This window comes from Pristiophorus japonicus, chromosome 8 (assembly GCF_044704955.1).
Source record: "Pristiophorus japonicus isolate sPriJap1 chromosome 8, sPriJap1.hap1, whole genome shotgun sequence".
NCBI lineage: Eukaryota > Metazoa > Chordata > Chondrichthyes > Pristiophoridae > Pristiophorus > Pristiophorus japonicus.
Window position 1 is genome coordinate 174105478 of NC_091984.1, and position 19944 is coordinate 174125421.

At 47.4% G+C, this 19944-nt stretch overlaps 1 protein-coding gene across 2 annotated transcripts in view; it reads left to right on the forward strand.

The window, feature by feature from the left end:
* The window catches only part of patz1 (POZ/BTB and AT hook containing zinc finger 1), a 99732-nt gene that overhangs the window by 2035 nt on the left and 77753 nt on the right, over positions 1 to 19944 (forward strand). The window lies entirely within an intron of this gene.

Consider the following 19944-nt stretch of genomic DNA (forward strand, 5'->3'; position numbering starts at 1 on the left):
CGATATCATGTACCATTAAATTTCAGTAATCATGGCGCATGGCAGTATTTAAACAGAGACAACACTGGGCTTGTTAGACAAAGGAACAACACTGAGTTAAAGCTCCTATTGTTTTTCAGTGACAAAAAGTTCAAATCTGTGAACTTGAATTGGGAGCTATAGTAAAAGAGGGCAGCTTTAATTTCTGAAAATATGTGATGCTCCATATTTATTTTAGTACAGGTACTTGTTTAACAAAAAATCCTCTATTTTCCCCCCCTCACTTTCCACCATTTTGTAAGCTGTTTGCTAACATTAACATTCACTCCCTCCCCCACCCGCCCCCCAGCGTTATTCACAGAGCATTGGTAGGCACACTGCTCACAGGCTTCTGTGATTGTCAATGAGCCACCAACAACCAGAAGGAGTATGTGAGCAGCACTGCTTCACTCAACTTCTGAATTTTGTCTTTTTTTCTCTCTCCGCCTTCCAAGATTGTCCAGCTGAGATTTTAGAAACTTATGTTTTGCTAACCTGCACGTTAATGCGCCCTGTTGCTGTGCCACTGGCCTGTCCCCTCTTTCTTGTGACTATATATTTTTTTAATGTTGTTTTCCCCTGCTCCCCAAGGCTTTAGGGTGGCACGGAGGGTAGGGTGGGTAAAGCAGTATGCTCCCACGCTAAGCTAATGGTACCGTAAAACTGGCTGCTGGGTTTGGGGGCAAGTCATTGTCCATCTTTTTTTTCCTCTCTCTTCACCCCACCCTACTTACCAGTAGATAGCTGACTTGGCTGAGACTGGCAGTGTGGGGTTTGGGGAGAAGCATATATAAAGCTGCAGTCTGTCATTTTATGGCCTCGTGCATTGGTACTCGTGCTGCACCGCTATATTCCCTTGAATCCTTGTGCTTGATATTTAATTTTTACCCGTGTTCAGCTTGAGTTGGTGTCGTGGAGCTGTGAAATATTCGTACTGTCAAAAACACCAGCAGTAGAGTTAGATTTTGGGTTAGATTTATAGATAATGGGTGGAGAATCTGGCCCTCAACGTTCTCTACAAGTACAATAATGAGAAGGTCAGTGTGATGTAGTGCTGGTTCCAGATGTGTCTGGTGGGCTTGAACAATTTGAGGGGATGTTAAGAGCATCACATGAGAAATGTGTTGCTCAACACAGTGTATTGGGCTTAAGTGCAGTTTTTATTCTAGAGTATTTTTTCAATACATTAAATAAGCCTTGTGTCAATGCTAAAGATTCCTGTCCCAGCTTTACAGTCACATGAATGTTTTAGGTTCAGGTAGAATGAGAAGGTCGGGGCTTAATATATATGATTAAAGTTTCTGCCTGTTAAAATGGTATGCTCAACAAGCATATTCGCAACAGGGTACAGCCAAGGAGTTTGGGTGCCAGCAAAGTGCTTCACGTGGCAGAGCAGTTGGATGGTGTTTACGGCAGTTCCTCCATCTTTCCCCACCTCACAGTGAATTCCTCATCCTGGCCAGGTGGTCCCAAATAGGTAATGGGGTGGGGGAGGGGGAAAATTGAGCGGAGCTGAGCCATTTCTGCGTGGTGAGAGAAAATGAACAGCAGCCCTAAGTCACTTGAGTGTCTCCCAGTGGCTGATTAAAGAGCAGCAGCGACAGTGGCCTGACTGCCGCTCTTCTCTGGTGCTTGGGAGTAATTCAGGATAGGAAATAAAAACACAAAATGCTAGCAATCTCAGCGGGTCAGGCAGCATCTGTGGAGAGACACAGAGTTAACGTTTCGGGTCTGTGACCCTTCGTCAGAACTCGTGAAGGGTCATTGACCCGAAACGTTAACTTTGTTTCTCTCCACAGATGCTGCCTGACCTGCTGAAATTTCCAGCATTTTCTGTTATTTCAGATTCCAGCATCCGCAGTAGTTTGCTTTTTAACTGCGAATAGGAGATGGGGCATCTAAACGGGAAATAGCATTTCCCTTCACTCCCCCAATAAAACATTGTTGAAGCCACAGTGAGTCTGTGCAGGAGTAGCAAAGCATTTTGTCTTTGTGAGCCACATACGTGTATACCTTGGGACCTTGGCCCACAAAGTCTAAACCTGTGTTGCTGTTAACTTGCTGATACTCATAGCCCTTGGTGTTCTGATTTAAGGTTTATCCAACAATGAGGCAGGAAGGACAAATCAGAAAATATCAGCGCAGTTGGGATCAATTCCTTTGGGCTCTGAGGGCCTGATTGACAGAGCTTATAGTTATTATAATAACATTATGAAAATAAAGATTACACTTCAGAAGTAACTCATTACAGGTTGGACCTCCCTTATCCGGAACCACCCCTTGTCCAGAATCATTCCAGGGTGGCACATGCACAAAACTCCGACATGAACAAATTGAAGTCCTTCCTCGCTGCCGACTCCCGTAATCGCTGGCCTGACCCCGCGATCCACCGCCCCCACCCCCTCCCCATGATCTCTCTGCCGCACTCCCAACCCTAAGCCAACCAGCCCCTGATATCCCCTTGCTCAGTACCTATACCATCCAATTTAATGTGACCACCCCTCGTCCGGAAAAATCCCTTACGCTTTGCGGATAAGGGAGGTTCAACCTGTAATTGTAAAGCACTTTGTTACGTCCTGAGGATGTGAAAAGTGCTGGTTAAATGCAAGTTCTTTCACCATCACTGGAACTTTTAGCTTTCATGCTGCTGCACTTGCCGCACTGGTGTTTGCCGGTCTGTTTAGTTGTGACTTTCCAGCAATGTTGCATCAAGACCAATGAATCTCTAGTCACTGGTACAGAGAGCCTGTGATCTGCCTACAGGGTGAACTCCTGATTTCAGTTATGCTACTTATCCATTGGAGGCTAAGCACCCCCCACAAAGGAAGAAGAGATGGAGATCACTGTACGACTAACAGTTGTATTTTAACAAGGTTCTTTCACTTGCTGCCGGGAAGCTAAAATATCCCTGACTCTAGTTTGCATTCTCCTGACTTTTGCTGCAGAGCTAGAAAAGGAGTAGACACAGCACTGGATTCCAGCTCAGTTAGTATCTCACAGCTGGGCGGGCAATGGAAGGAGGCACGTGGAACTGCAGATCTGCCAAAGGCCACAGGGTGAGGAGGGGGCTGCGGGTAGTGGCCTGCAAAATGTGCTCCGAGCCATATTATGACTACCGTTGCTTTAGAAAATGCTGAGGTCTAATTGGCTGAATGTTGCACCTTCCGAACGAGCTGTACATGCCCTCGACTCGAGCAACAAACCCTGCAGAGCACGTGAATCAGCCAGCACTTAAAGAAACTTTTGGGCTAGAAGATTGCTAGGAACTATAAATAAAATTCTATAAATAAATACATTAAAAAAAGAGATGTCCCAAGCAGAGTAACAAACTTAATAATGACACAGGGTTGCTCCCTTCCACTTTAAAAAGGGGTTGTGCAACACTACATGTATACTTGGGTAGATCAGCTGTTGGGAGGCTAGTTCCAAAATAGTGCCCTAGTAAGGTTAGTCAAATATAATGCTTTAAAAGAACTACCCTAAGTCAACAGAAGAAAAGTGCACGTTGAAACACTGATTTGTTCAGTCATGGGCCCGAATGATTGATTTGTGCATTGATTGATTATGAGTGGAGCTCCCTTTATGATGATGCCAACTGGTCCCTTGGATTCTTCTAATCAGTACTTTCCCTTGACATTGCATCACTGGAGGTGTAACATCCCGTAGAAATCAGCTAAAATAATGCCCATTAATTGCTTATTTCATGGATTTTATGACAATTTAACTTTAATTCTAATTGAAAAGAGGGCTTTCTTTTAAATACTTTTAAATTGTGTGATTTTTTTCCCCCTTTTTTTAATATAATCTCCTGCGTAGTGAACTTAGATGTGGCTTTTCACCACTAACCTTTCATCCTCGGTTAATGGTGCTTTTCTAATTGACACATTCCATTGTACCGTTGCAAGTATTGACATTTGTTTCTCATATTGTATGTCATCATATGTTGTGGTTCTAGTTATGGCCTTGTGTCCTTGCACTGATCCCTTTTAAGTACAGTGTTGTATGAGATGCAGATTATGCTTTTTTTAAAAACAAATGGTAAACTGTCTTGGCACTGGCTGTTTATGTAAACCAGGTAGAACTTCCAAGTTTGGTTCAAAACAAGGCTCAAAGTAAATGTTGGTCCCCTAGAGGATGAGACTGGGAAATTAATAATGGAGAACAGGGAAATGGCAGAGACTTTGAACAAATATTTAGTATCGATCTTCACAGTAGAAGACATTAAAACATCCCAATTGGGGTAATCAAGGGGCTATAGGGAGGGAAGAACTTAATACAATCACTATCACTAAAGAAGTAGAACTCAGTAAAATAATGAGATTAAAAGTGGACAAGTCCCTGATGGCTTGCATCCTAGGGTTCTTTAAAGAAGTGGCTGCAGAGATAGTGGATGCATTGGCTGTAATCTACCAAAATTCCCTGGATTCTGGGGAGGTCCCAGCGAATTGGAAAACCGCAAATGTAACGCCCCTAAAAGGAGGCAGACAGAAAGCAGGAAACTATAGACCAGTTAGCCTAACATCTCGATGGGAAAATGCTGGAGTCCATTATTAAGGAAGCAGTAGCGGGACATTGAATTATGCTTTTCCAAATCAAACAGAGTCAGCATGATTTTATGAAAGGGAAATCATGCTTGACAAATTTGCTGGAGTTCTTTGAGGATGTAAGGAGCAGGGTGGATAAGGGGGAACCAGTGGATGTGGTGTATTTGAATTTCCAGAAGGCATTCGATAAGGTGACTGCACAAGATAAAAGTTCACGGGGTTGGGGATAGTATATTAGCATGGATTGAGGATTGGCTAACTAACAGAAAACAGAGAGTCAGGATAAACAGGTCATTTTCCGATTGGCAAACAGTAACTAGTGGGGTACTGCAGGGAGGGCTCGACAAGATGGATGCAGAGAGTATATTTCCACTCATGGGGGAAACATTGGGCTCAATTTTCCCCGAGCCCATATTTTCCCCGAGCCCATTTTCTGGCGTATTGCCAGAGTTGCGCCTATTTTACTAGGCCAGAAATAGTTTGGAGGGGGGGGGGGGGTGGTGGGGGAAAAGAGTGGAGAGTGGAGCCTGCTGTCTGCGCCAAAAAATGAAGTCGCACCTGCTGTGCATGCGCGGGGGAAAAAGTTACGTTTTTGTCGTCGTTCCAATGGACGCGCATGCTTAGTACAGCTCTGAATTGGTAATCGGACATTTTTAAAGAGCCAGTTGTGTGTGTGAGAAAGAGTGCTGTGTGAGAGCATTGTAGCTTGAAATGATCCGGAGGCATAGAATGAAAGTGCAGTTGTAACCTTCACTTTAGCTGACAAAGCAGTCCTCCTAATGCTTCTAGGTTGCAGGTCTACTTTGACCAACTCACAGATCTCACTTACAACTTCTTTACGGAAATGCAGCCTTCTGACACAGTCTGTGTCACTCGGGTGGAGGTATGAACGCCTGTCTCGATATACCCGAGGTGGATAAGGCCTCCTGCCCAGCACCCTACGTGCTCTGATGTTCCTGATGCGATGGAAGTCAAATTAGTTGTCCCCTACGTAGCACCATGATGCAGAAGGCTCGCACAAGGTATGGCATTGTCAGTATTGCCCCCATACTTAAATTTAACCTTTGAAAGAAGCTCAAAACGGCAGGAAAGCAGGCAGGACAGGTTCACAGTTCTCTCTCTCCAGGTCTGTATGGATGGACCATACCCAAAGGTCTTGTGACTTATCCTCTCTTTTCCCCTCCCTAACTAATTGGAGTGTTGTGACTTCTCTCTCCTTCCCCCCCCCCCCCCCCCCCCCCCCCAATTACTAATTGGAATCACCCAACGTCTCCAGGTTGCACCTGTTGATATAATTCGTGTACTGTAGCCAGAAGGAGCGGGCGGTCGAGCGGGTCGTTCAGCCTGACTGCCTGCCTCTCTTCCGTGCCTACATCCGGGCCAGGGTGTTCTTGGAGATGGAGCACGCGGTGTCCACCGGTACGCTAGCGGCCTTCCGCGAGAGGTGGGCACCGGAGGGACTGGAGTGCATCATCACCCCCGGCAACCAAATTTTAATTTGATTTTATGTTTTAAAGTTTAATTTGTTTTAATTGCCGGTGTTTTTAGTGTCCCCCTCCCCTTTTATAGGGTGCACTTGGAAAAAAAATATGATTTTAGTGCCCCCAAAAAAAGAAAAAAAATTACAACCCCCCCCCCGCCCAAAAAACACAAAAAAAGGGCCTTGAAAATGTTTGGTGTGTCCCCCAGATCGGGGGGCACGATTTAATGTTTAGTTTCCTCCCAAAAGAGTTGTAGCCAGAAGGAAAGGATGGCGCCAGACATGCTGGCGCGGCGCCTAAATTCGGCCGACATTCGCCGCGCGGCCGATGCCATCGAGTCGCTAAAAACAGCTCTGGGCCCTGACTCCGTTAGGTGTGTCGAGGAGGCTCAAGCACGTGGGGAGATCCCATCCGAACTGACCCCCGTCCGGACGGAATTCCTCATCGGCGCCAAACCCTGGAACCTCCCTCGGGAGCCGGCGCCTCACAAATTGAACCGCCTCGGGGAAATCCCCTCCGTGCCTTTCAGTTCTGCGCGGAGGGGGTTTCCTGTACGGGCTGCTCCTGCACACTCTCAACTTTGCCATCCTCGTCTGCCGTCTGGACACGCCATGGCGTACCATCTTGCCGTCCGGAGGAGGCGGGGGGTCCCCGATGGAGTGCACTCTACGCGGGAGTCCTCCCACGATTTATCGGGGACTTGGCCTGGAGGGTGGTGCACGGAGCGGTGCACGGAGCAGTGCCGTGCAACAAATTTTTAAGCCGGTTCACGGACTCCCAGGCCGCCTGCAATTTCTGCGGTCTGGAAGAGTCCGTGTTCCATGTTTTTATGGAGTGTGCGAGGTTGCAGCCCCTGTTTCATTATTTAAAGGTGCTGCTCCTCAATTTCTGGCTGCACTTCAGTCCCACACTCCTGATCTTTGGGCACCCTGTGCGGAGGGGAGCGGGTAGGTCCGAGGGCCTCCTCGTAGGACTGCTCCTGGGCACGGCCATGGGTGCCATCAGCCGGTCCAGGCAGCGGGCGGTCGAGGGGGTCGTTCAGCCTGACAGCCTGACTGCCTGCCTCTCTTCCGCGCGTACATCCACGCCAGGGTGTCCTTGGAGATGGAGCTCGCGGCCTTCCGCGAGAAGTGGGCGCCGGAGGGACTGGAGTGCATCATCACCCCCGGCAACCAAATTTTAATTTGATTTTCTGTTTTAAAGTTTAATTTGTTTTAATTGCCAGTGTTTTTAGTGTCCTCCTCCCCTTTTATAGGGGGCACTTGGAAAAAATTTTGATTTTAGTGCCCAAAAAACCCCCAAAAAAACAAAAAAATACAAACCCCCCCCCCCCAAAAAAAAACACAAAAAAAGGGCATTGAAAATGTTTGGAGTGTCCCCCACATCGGGGGTCACTTGACCTAATGTTTATTTGTCTCCTTTAAAAGAGTTGTAGCCAGAAGGAAATATATGATTTTAATGCCCCCGCAAAAAATCACAAAAGGACCCCACAAAAAAACAAAAACAAACCCACAAAAATTAAAAAAAAGGCAGTCGAAAAGTATCTGGAGTGTCCCCCAGATCGGGTAGCACTTGATCTAACTTTATTTTGTCCCCCAAAAGAGTTGTAGCCAGAAGGTCAGCAAAGTCTCTGAAGCTGCAAAGAAAGGATGCCTAAAGCTGCAGGAAGCATAGCAGTGAGTCACATTAAATGGCTCGGCAGAAAATGGAGCTCAGCAAAACCGTGGCTGTGCATGACCCAACTATGTCCGTGGAGAGAATGGTTAAAGTGGATAGAAGTAAGGGACTGCCAAATATTCCACCCTGAGAAAAGAGGCATAGTCCATCCATTGACTGCACTGGTTCTGGTAAGATTTTCATTGTGAAACCTGTTACTGTTACTTCACACACAATACCTGTAGTCTCCATCATTGTATAAGATGTATTTCAGTATGCACTGTAATGCATGCTAAATGATAGTTGCTCTTAATCAGTTCAGTCTTCACATTTTTTCTTCACTGTCCTTCAGTTTATGTACAGCTAAATATAGTTTACCACCAATTAAAGCTAAACTTTGCCTTTCTTGTATCTACAGAGATGATTTGTCCAAGCCTTTGTCTCCAAGGTTGGACAGCAGCAATCTGTAGTGACTTGGAGAAGAGTTTGCCCAATATGTGGAATATTGGTGGCTGACAAATGGAGGGCAATGGAAGACATATGCACAACTAAATCCTTGTGGAAAGCAGAACTTTTGAGTGTTAAGTTGGGCAGCAGGAGGCAGTCTTTTATATGGAGCTATCCTCTGCAAAAGATGAAAGGAATACATCAACCAGAGTGGACAGTTAATGTCCATTCATCTTCATGCTGCACAGCCAGATCATTCTGGAGGAAGAACGTTGCCCCATACATGGAGGCTAGATGTTAGGTTATAAAATGTTCTACAATATTGTGGGACTACAATATTGCTGGCGAATATTGTCTCTTGTTAAAGTGACACAGACCCTAGTGAGACTTTTCCATTTATCATCTCCTCTGTGCTGGGATATTGCCGTGTAGGCCTTTATCGAATCAGTTGAATCATAAAATCTGACAGCACAGAAAGAGGCCAATTGGCTTGTTGTGCTTATGCCGGTTCTTTGAAAGGGCTGCCCACTTTAATCCAACGCTTCATATTTTTCCCCATAACCCTGCAAATTAGTCTTCATCAAGTACATGTCCAATTGCCTTTTGAAAGTTCCTATGGAATCAGAAGGTTATCTTGGCAATGTTCGGTTATTATCTAGTTGTACAGGTGCTGATATGCCACTCCCATCAAAAGGGTGATTCTGGAGGGTTGAGTGGTCCTCAGAAAGCTCCCCAGAAAACAATATGTGAAATCTCTAAAGACGAGTGTCTTTTCAATCTGATTATCACAGTGGTCCTAATTAAATGTTTTGAAGAGCAGGAATCACTCACTTTCTCGCTCTTTGAACACTGGGAGAGCACTCTGTGCATGTGTGTGTCCAGACTAATGTAGGCCTTTCCTAGGCAGGAAGGTTGGAGTTCCAGCCAGGCATAAGCCAAGCAGTGTAAAAATGGTTCAGCGAACTGCAGTTACAGTCTCAGATTGGTCGTTGTCATGTAAATGCATCTTACTAGTGGGGTTTTCAAAAAAAATCCTTGATTGATCCCAAGTGATGATACATCATTTTTAAACAGACAGGGAAAGCCTTGATTTTGACGAAGAATTAATATCTATGGTTAAAAAAATTAATTCTCCCAGGTAAAGGTTAATTGGAACAAAGATTTATGGTTGCCTTTTTACAAAAAATAACGCACTATGGAGTAAAAAACACCATTAACATTGTAATTTAAAAAGAAAGCAAAATAAAAGTTTGAATTTAAATACTCGAGCAATCTTCTATCTTAAATGGCTCAATATAAAAAAACAATTGAGTGAACTCTTGAGGCTGAAGTGTTCTAAAATGCGTCTTTAAAGAGCCATGACTGGAAAGAAAAATTTGTATTAAATGCAAAATGAAAACTGGATGTTGATATGAACATGCCAAGTGGTGCCCCTAGAATTGTAGTGTTAAAGCTCAAAATGGAAAATTAAGTAAATAAAATTAATAGTACATTAAATGAGGAAATTTTTAATGAAATGTATTAATTTGAGGAAAATTATGACCAAAGGCCTCACATTCTCAACTGCAGAAGAAGCCTACCACGAATAGATTGGCAGTCATTATTAACTCCGACATTCTGGCAGGCTTCGGAGCGCTATAGGCAGCTAATTGGAGGGATAATCATATTATTCTGAGAAATAAAATACTAGCTATCAGAACATGATTACCACAGACCAATCAAAGGAGGAATTGTTCATATGGTTCCACCAAATTCCTAGTGGAATCACGGTACACTTTGGCCACCTAATTCTCATGAACCATTCAGATCACTGGAAGAGTAATGGTGGCACGGATTGAATGGGCCAATCGGATAGCCAGAAGAGGAAACCAAGTTAAAGTTTTCAATACCTGATATCTTCGACTAGGATGTTCTAGAATCATAGAAAATTACAACACAGAAGGAGGCCATTCAGCCCATCTTGTCTGTGCCGGTTGAAAGCAAGTTACTCAGCCTAGGTGCATAGCCCTGTAGGTTACGACTCTTTAAGTGCACATCCAAGTATCTTTTAAATGTGATGACGGTTTCTGCCTCTACCATGCTTTCACACAGTGAGATCCAGACTCCCACCACCCTCTGGGTGAAGAAATGTTTCCTTATCTCGTCTCTAATCCTTCTACCCACTACTTTAAATCTATGCCCCCTGGTTATTGACCCCTCTGCTAAGGGAAATAGGACCTTCCTATCCACTCTATCTAGGCCCCTCATAATTTTATACACCTCAATTAAATCTCCCTTTAGCTTCCTCCATTCCAAAGAAAACCACCCCAGCCTATCCAATCTTTCCTCATAGCTAAAGTTTTCCAGTCCTGGCAACATCCCCGTAAATCTCCAGGATCACTCTTTATTGCAATCACATTCTTCCTGTAATGTGGTGACCAGAACTGCATGCAGTACTCAAGCTGTGGCCTAACCAATGTTGTATATAGTTCCAGCATAACTTCCCTGCTCTTGTGTTCTATATCTTGGCTAATAAAGGAAAGCATTCCGTCTGCCTTTTTAACTACCTTATCTTACCTATAAGGATCTGTGGACATATACTCCAAGGTCCCTCTGTTCCTTAATGCCCCTCAGTATCCTCCCATTTAATGTGTATTCCCTTGCCTTGTTGGTCTTCCCAAATGTATCACCTCACACTTTTCCGGATTGAATTCCATTCGCCAGTTCATCGATATCTTCCTGCAGTGTACAGCTTTTCTCCTCACTGTCAACCACACGGCCAATTTTTGTATCATCTACCTCAGTCAATCTGCTTGCATAAAAAGTCATTGCATTTCTAAGTGATTTATTGTCTGTGAAACACTTCAATATGCTTGTGTACAGTCCCATCTTTAGCTTATTAAGTCAGAGGTTTACAAACTCAAACACTTAACACATGACTAGTCTAGTCGTTCATCAGATATATTGAACACTTTCATGCCTGGCTTTCCTTGGCCAAATCCTCCTCCCAGGATCACCCTGGCAGGTAAGGCCAACCTAAAGTTCCTTTTCTCCATGTTGAATAGCTTTTTCAAATCCTTTATCCCTGCCACTCCTCCCCCCACCTTCATGTCACCTTGAACACCAAGGGCAAAGCGCTCATGGGTTTCTAGGTCTCTACGCTTAAAGCCATGTTTGTCGCTGGCTCTGCTGACGCCTCACTTCCTTTCCATTTGCCCTCTACGTCTGATCCAATTTCTCTTCCATCTCTCCCTCCCATAACCATGATCTCTCCAAGCTCATCCCTTCCATGATCTTCCCGCTTAAATTTTGACCGCTCGGCTACCGCTCATAGCTTCAATGCTCGCTGATATTGTTAATGGCTCTCTTTGTTAAAGCACCATACCTCTTTAGAAACATAGAAAATAGGTGCAGGAGTAGGCCATTCGGCCCTTCTAGCCTGCACCGCCATTCAATGAGTTCATGGCTGAACATGCAACTTCAGTACCCCATTCCTGCTTTCTCGCCATACCCCTTGATCCCCCAAGTGGTAAGGACTTCATCTAACTCCTTTTTGAATATATTTAGTGAATTGGCCTCAACAACTTTCTGTGGTAAAGAATTCCACAGGTTCACCACTCTCTGGGTGAAGAAGTTTCTCCTCATCTCGGTCCTAAATGGCTTACCCCTTATCCTTAGACTGTGACCCCTGGTTCTGGACTTCCCCAACATTGGGAACATTCTTCCTGCATCTAACCTGTCTAAAACCGTCAGAATTTTAAACGTTTCTATGAGGTACCCTCTCATTCTTCTGAACTCCAGTGAATACAAGCCCAGTTGATCCAGTCTTTCTTGATAGGTCAGTCCCGCCATCCCGGGAATCAGTCTGGTGAATCTTCGCTGCACTCCCTCAATAGCAAGAATGTCCTTCCTCAAGTTAGGAGACCAAAACTGTACACAATACTCCAGGTGTGGTCTCAGCAAGGCCCTGTACAACTGTAGCAATACCTCCCTGCCCCTGTACTCAAATCCCCTCGCTATGAAGGCCAACATGTCATTTGCTTTCTTAACCGCCTGCTGTACCTGCATGCCAACCTTCAATGACTGATGTACCATGACACCCAGGTCTCGTTGCACCTCCCCTTTTCCTAATCTGTCACCATTCAGATAATAGTCTGTCTCTCTGTTTTTACCACCAAAGTGGATAACCTCACATTTATCCACATTATACTTCATCTGCCATGCATTTGCCCACTCCCCTAACCTATCCAAGTCACTCTGCAGCCTCATAGCATCCTCCTCGCAGCTCACACTGCCACCTAACTTAATGTCATCCGCAAATTTGGAGATATAACATTTAATCCCCTCGTCTAAATCATTAATGTACAGTGTAAGCAGCTGGGGCCCCAGCACAGAACCTTCTTTCAAACCCACCCTTATCATCACCACCCTCCTCAAAAGGTCTACTCTTGAGGCATCCGCCTTTTCCAATTCATGTTCCAGGATAACCTCCCTTTGTTTCCCTGAAGTCCTCAAATGACTTGTTGCTCAGAGCTTCAGGCTTACTTTTCCCAAAACTCATTGTTTGATGACCTTCAGTCCATTTTCTGCCCTATTCACAGCACCAATACCACTGTGAGCAAAATCACAGACACATTATCCCTCCTTGTTGCATTTGACCTCTCTAATGTTTCGTGCGATAAACCAAGCCATCCTCCATTGCCTCTCCTCTGGTGTCCAGCGTGTGGGACCGTCCTCATCTGGTTCCACTCCGACTCGTCCCAATGCAGCCAGTGCATTTTCTGCATAGTAACCTCCAGAAGATCTCCATGGATCTGTCCTTGACCACCAACTGTTCCTCATCGACATGCTACAGCTTGATGACCCCATCTGCAGCTATGTGGTAACCTTCCACATGTATGCTTATGATACCTAGCTCTATCTTTGCTCCACTGTTCCAGATTACTTGACCACCTCTATGTTGCTAGATTGCCTGGTATCAAATTGTGGATGAGTCAAAATTTTCTCGACCTGAACATCATGAACACCAAAACCATAATTTTTGGCTCCTGCCATAAGCTCTGCTGTCTTGCACTGACTCCCAATTTCCCCTTCTCGATCGCTCATTCAGGCAGAGCCAGGCTACTTTGGTGTCCTGTTTGACCCAGAACTGAGCTTCAAACCCCATATCCTATCTGTCATCACGTTACGTCCACTATTACAGCATCACCCTATCTGCAGTCGATCTGGCCTTTCCCCAAAATACCTCTCAATTTCCCACTCCCTTGAATGTTTATCCAATTTTTCCAGATTATCTGCCTCTTCAGGCAGTCCATTCCATATGTTCACATTCATACCCTCTAAAGTAGGTAAATCTTAATTGTCTGTGCACCTTCCACTTCTAAGCTTTCAATCATGTCCCCTGTTCTAAAATTTGTGGTAATTTCAAACACATTATTGGGGTTCAATTCATTTGTTCACTTAAGAATCTTAAATATCTGAAGAATAATCTCCCCGGAGCCGATTGTTGTCTCTTCAACCTCTCCTCGTTGCTCAGATGCCTCAAGTCCGGTATCAGTTTGGTTGCCCCTTTCTGCACTGTCTCCACTACCTGAATATCCTCACTATAGTACGGCAACGAGTATTGTACAGCACAGTCCCAACTGTGGCTCTAGCAGTGATCGGTTCAGCAAGCATTTGGTCATCCACGTGGATGCTTCTTTGCTGGTCAAAGATTGTTGAGTGTCTCCAAAATAGCATCATGCTGGTTGGCCAGTGTGGCAGGGAACGGATCAGGATCTGTCTGTTGGATGGTAACGTTTGTGATGTGTTGACCATTAATGTGGAGTCGGCAGTGTGGCATTGTATGTCAAATACTGAGACACTGATTTGGTGCCAACTATAGAGTCCAAAATTCAGCACCAAACAGTAGTGTCAGTAGTATAACAGTAGTACTACTTTCAGAATCTGACAGCTAACTCTTACAATTTGTTGCAGTTGCTTTTGAAAGCTGGACATGGCATGTGGCAAGACTGAATATTTGTTCACTTCCATGGTTAAACTTTGGGAAGACCAAAGCTATTGGGCCGAAAATTGTGGTGCCGGACGAGAGGATTTTTGGACCACGGAAGGTCACGCCGACCCGTGTTGTCAGCAGTACCCTAGACTTATCGGGTGCTGCTGACAACGACCCGGCTGTGTTCTGCGCATGCGCTGCGCAGAAGCCGACTGCGCAGCATTTCTCAAGCCCAGCTTTGGCGCCTCAGTCAGCTGCCACGCTTCTCGCTCCCTCTCCACGGGTACGCCGACCCGACCCAGGAGGGAACACCGGAGGCAGCGGGGGAGAGGAGGAGCAGCTAGGCCCAGGGCACAGCGCGGGCCGCGACTCCCCGCCGGGAATGATGCCGGACCAAAGAGTCCCGGACTGGAGAGGTGCCACCTGTATCTCCTTCCCTGGTTTTGCGTCTATTTTTGTCTGGTAACGCTTCTGTGAAGTGTCTTGGGATGTTATATTTTGCATTAAAAACACTTTATAAATGTTGCAATGGGTGTTGTACTTGTTCAATGGTGTCATTGCAGATGAGTAACTGATTGAGAATTCTGATGGAAATTAATAGCTTTTGTTTAAGGCCAGTTGACTTTCATTCTGATCTTTGTAGTTGCTTTACATGGACAGTGGGTCTAACATTTGCTGCTCTTTTTCAGCAAATGTTGAGTGCCAAGGATCGCTGATCAAGGTGCCACCAATAGTTCTATTTGATGACCCAGTCCTTATTGTTAGAAACAAGCCATCACCATCCCCTTTTGGAAGCTTTGTATGTTCCACGAGTTTCAATCAGTAGAGAAAGAAAAGAAAGACTTGGATTTATATAGCGTCTTTCACGACCACCGGATGTACAGTATCTCCATTCAATGGTAACATCAACTATTCAGCTTCGTGTTGCCAATACATCATCAAACTTATTTTTGTTATGCGACTATTGCCAGAAAACTGATGAGTCATAGAAATTTTCAGCACAGAAGGATGCCATTGGGGCCGATTGTGTCTGTGCCGGCCAACAAAGCTATCCAGCCTAATCCCACTTTCCAACTCTTGTTCTGTAGCCTTGTCGGTTGCTGCACTCCAAGTGCATATCCAATTACTTTTTAAATGTGATGGGGGTTTTTGCCTCTATCACCCTTTCAGGCAGTGAGTTCCAGACCCCACCATCCTCTGGGTGAAGACAATACCCCTCAAATCCTCTCTAAACCTCCTACCAATTACTTTAAATCTATGCACCCTGGTTGTTGACCCCTCTGCGAAGAGAAATATGTCCTTCCTATCCACTCTTATCCAGGCCCCTAATAATTTTATACACCTCAATAAGGTCTCTCCTCAGCCTCCTCTGTTTCAAAGAAAATATCTAGTTCAGGCAACATCCTCGTAAATCTCCTCTGTACCCTCTCTTGTGCAATCACATCATTCCTGTACTGTGGTGACTAGAACTGCATTCAGTACTCTAGCTGTGGTCTAACTAGTGTATTATACAGTTTAAGCATAACTTCCCTGCTCTTGTATTCTATGCCTCGGCTAATAAAGGCAAGTATTCTGTATGCTGCCTTAACTACCTTATCTACCTGGCCTGCCACCTTCAGGTATCTGTGGACATGCACTCCAAGGTCCCTCTGTTCCTCTACACTTCTCACTCGGTGTCCTACCATTAATTGTGTATTCCCTTGCCTTGTTAGACCTCCCCAAATGCATTACCTCACACTTCTCTGGATTGAATCCATTGGCCACTGTTCAGTACATTGATGTTTTCCTGCAGTCTACAGCAGTCAACCACACAACCAATTTTTGTATCCCCTGCAAACGTCTTAATCATACCCCTATATTCAAGTCTAAATCATTGATATATGCTACAAAAAGCACCGGACCTACTATTGAGCCCTGCGGAATCCCACTGCCTTCCAATCACGCACAAAATCAGCAGACTGTTTCATAACGCCTTTAGAACGGGACCATTCGCTCAGTGAGTCTGCTCTGCCATTTCGTTGATCTGAAAAAGACCTTTCACTCTTGTCATTTTCATACTGCTGTTGGCTGACTTGGATTTGTCAGCGAAGCAGTGGTAAATGATCCAACTGTTGTACCAACAAAATGTAAGACATTAATAAACTTGCAGAATGTGCAAGTAATTGGCAAATTAATTTCAGTATCGATAAGTATGAGGTAGTGCATTTTGGTAGGAAAAATGAGGAGGCCACATAATCCTTGGAAAATAACAGTCTAAATGGGGTAGAGGAGCAAAGGGATCTCGGAGCACTGATAACCTGTGTCACTACTTTTAGTGATTTGTGTAATACCATTTGTTTTTAAAAAGCATACCCAAGCACTGGGGTTGATTTCGAGAGGACTAGAATTGGAAAGCAGAGAAGTTATGTTAAACTTGTATAAAACCTTGGTTAGACCACATTTAGACTACTGTGCACAGTTCTGGTCTCCATATTATAAAAAGAATATGAAGGCACTGGGGAAGGTGCAAAAAAGATTCACTGGATAATACCCGAACTGAGAGGATTTACTTATCAGGGAAGGTTGAACAGGCTGGATCACTTTTCTCTTGAAAAGGGAAGGCTGAGTGGGTGACCTGATTGGGATCTTTAAAATTATGAAAGTTTTTGATAGAGTAGATAAAGAGAGACTGTTTCCACTTGTGGGGAAGAGCAAAACTAGAGGCCATATATTTTATATATTATGGGAATTCAGGAGAAACTTGTTAGAATGTGGAATAAAAATAGAAAATGCAGGAAATACTCAGGAGGTCAAGCAGCATCTGTGGAAAGAGAAACAGTTAACATTATAGGTCGATGACCTTTCATCAGAACGACCTTTCGTTAGAATGTGGAACTTGCTACCACAGGGAGTAGTTGAGGCAAATAGCAGAGGTGCATTTGCGGGGAAGCTGGATAAACACATGAGGGGGAAAGAAGGTTATGTTGATAGCTGAGATAAAGTAAGATGGCAGGAGGTTCATGTGGAGAATAAACGAATGGCCTGTTCGGTGCTGTAGACTCGATGTAATATTACCTGTGTTCAGATACTTGTTGATTTTGTTTTATTGAATACTGTGTTTAACTTTAGTGATGTTTACAATTCATAAATCTTTCCACCCTGCTATACAAGTTTCCAAGAGAGACTTTAGAACTGGATTGTTTGTTGCAAGTTACAGAATTATTTGAAAAGGGAGGAGTAAAATGGTAAAAGATACAACTGAATATCACACTGCTCTTCCAAGTGGCTTTTTCAGGAACGTTACTGGGCCATTATTTGCACTTGGAATCACATTATCATCCAGGGCTGAATATTGGAGCCCTCACCACCTCCCACCCACTTCTACTCAGTGCGCCTAAAAAAAAACTGACCTATTCTCCGGCTCCCTGCAGGTCCTCTGGAGCTGGGCGCAGCGCAGCACAAGCTGTAGGGGGCGGAGTCAGGTCCCTGCGGTGAAAACAGTGCCGGGACCTCTGCACATGAGCGCTACAGTGGGCGCGCATGTGCAGTAGCTCCAGGCGCCCAAAAGTGTGGGACGGGCCCGAAGCACGCAGCCCCTAGCCCTGGCCGAATGGCTTCACTGGGACTGCGTCAATAAGGTTCCTGCCACCCGACCCGACCCTCGCTCACCCTCGCCCCCCTCGGGGACCCAACCTCCGCGACTCACCCCCCCCCCCCCCCCACACCCACCTGACCTCCGCGGCTCTCTTTCCCCCCCCCGGCGACCCAACCTCCGCGACTCACCCCCCCCCCCACCTGACCTCCGCGACTCTCCCCCACCCACCCCCGGACCTCCGAGACCCATCGCCACCTACCTGTAAATACAGCCCGAGGTCTTCGGTCCGACCGTTCAACCTCCTTCTCTCCCTCCCTTCCTCCGCCCCCCCCTCTCTCCTTCCCTCCCTCCGCCCCCTTCCCTCCCCTCTCTGCTTCCCTCCCTCCCGCCCCCCCCTCCTTCCCTCCCCCCCCTGTCCTTCCCTCCCTACCCCCCTCTCTCCTTCCCTCCCTCCCTCACCCCCTTCCCTCCCTCACCCCCCCTCTCCTTCCCTCCCTCACCCCCCTCTCCTTACCTCCCTCACCCCCCCACCTTCCCTCCCTCACCCCCCCACCTTCCCTCCCTCACCCCCCCTCTCCTTCTCTCCCTCACCCCCCTCTCCTTCCCTCACCCCCCCTCTCCTTCCCTCACCCCCCCTCTCCTTCCCTCCCTCACCCCCCCTCTCCTTCCCTCCCTCACCCCCCTCTCCTTCCCTCCCTCACCCCCCCTCTCCTTCCTTCCCTCCCTCACCCCCCTCTCCTTCCTTCCCTCCCTCAACCCCCTCTCCTTCCTTCCCTCCCTCACCCCCCCTCTCCTTCCTTCCCTCCCTCACCCCCCCTCTCCTTCCTTCCCTCCCTCACCCCCCTCTCCTTCCTTCCCTCCCTCACCCCCCCTCTCCTTCCTTCCCTCCCTCACCCCCCCTCTCCTTCCTTCCCTCCCTCACCCCCCCTCTCCTTCCTTCCCTCCCTCACCCCCTCTCCTTCCTTCCCTCCCTCACCCCCTCTCTCTCCCTCACCCCCTCTCTCTCCTTCCTTCCCTCCCTCACCCCCTCTCTCTCCTTTCTTCCCTCCCTCGCCCCCCCTCTCCTTCCTTCCCTCCTACCCCCCCTCTCCTTCCTTTACTCCCTCACCCCCCTCTCCTTCCTTCCCTCCCTCACCCCCCTTCTCCTTCCTTCCCTCCCTCACCCCCCTTCTCCTTCCTTCCCTCCCTCACCCCCCTCTCCTTCCTTCCCTCCCTCACCCCCCCTCTCCTTCCGTCCCTCCCTCACCCCCCTCTCCTTCCTTCCCTCCCTCAACCCCCTCTCCTTCCTTCCCTCCCTCACCCCCCCTCTCCTTCCTTCGCTCCCTCACCCCCCCTTCCCTCCCTCACCCCCCCTCTCCTTCCTTCCCTCCCTCACCCTCTCCCTCTCCTTCCTTCCCTCCTTCACCCCCCCTCTCCTTCCTTCCCTCCCTCACCCCCCCTCCTTCCTTCCCTCCCCCCCTCTCCTTCCTTCCCTCCCTCACCCCCCTCTCCTTCCTTCCCTCCCTCACCCCCCGCTCCTTCCTTCCCTCCTTCACCCCCCTTTCCTTCCCTCCCTCACCCCCCCTCTCCTTCCCTCCCTCACCCCCCTCTCCTTCCCTCCCTCACTCCCCCTCTCCTTCCCTCCCTCACTCCCCCTCTCCTTCCCTCCCTCAATCCCCCTCTCATTCCCTCCCTCACCCCCCCTCTCCTTCACTCCCTCACCCACCCTCTCCTTCCCTCCCTCACCCCCCCTCTCCTTCCCTCCCTCACCCCCCATCTCCTTCCCTCCCTCTCCCCCCTCTCCTTCCCTCCATCACCCCCCCTCTCCTTCCCTCCCTCACCCCCCCTCTCCTTCCCTCCCTCACCCCCCTCTCCTTCCCTCCCTCACCCCCCCTCTCCTTCCCTCCCTCACCCCCCCTCTCCTTCCCTCCCTCACCCCCCTCTCCTTCCCTCCCTCACCCCCCTCTCCTTCCCTCCCTCACCCCCCTCTCCTTCCCTCCCTCACCCCCCTCTCCTTCCCTCCCTCACCCCCCTCTCCTTCCCTCCCTCACCCCCCTCTCCTTCCCTCCCTCACCCCCCCTTTCCTTCCCTCCCTCACCTCCCATCTCCTTCTTTCCCTCCCTCACCCCCCCTCTCCTTCCTTCCCTCCCTCACCCCCCCTCTCCTTCCTTCCCTCCCCTCACCCCCCCTCTCCTTCCTTCCCTCCCTCACCCCCCTCTCCTTCCTTCCCTCCCTCACCCCCCCTCTCCTTTCTTCCCTCCCTCACCCCCC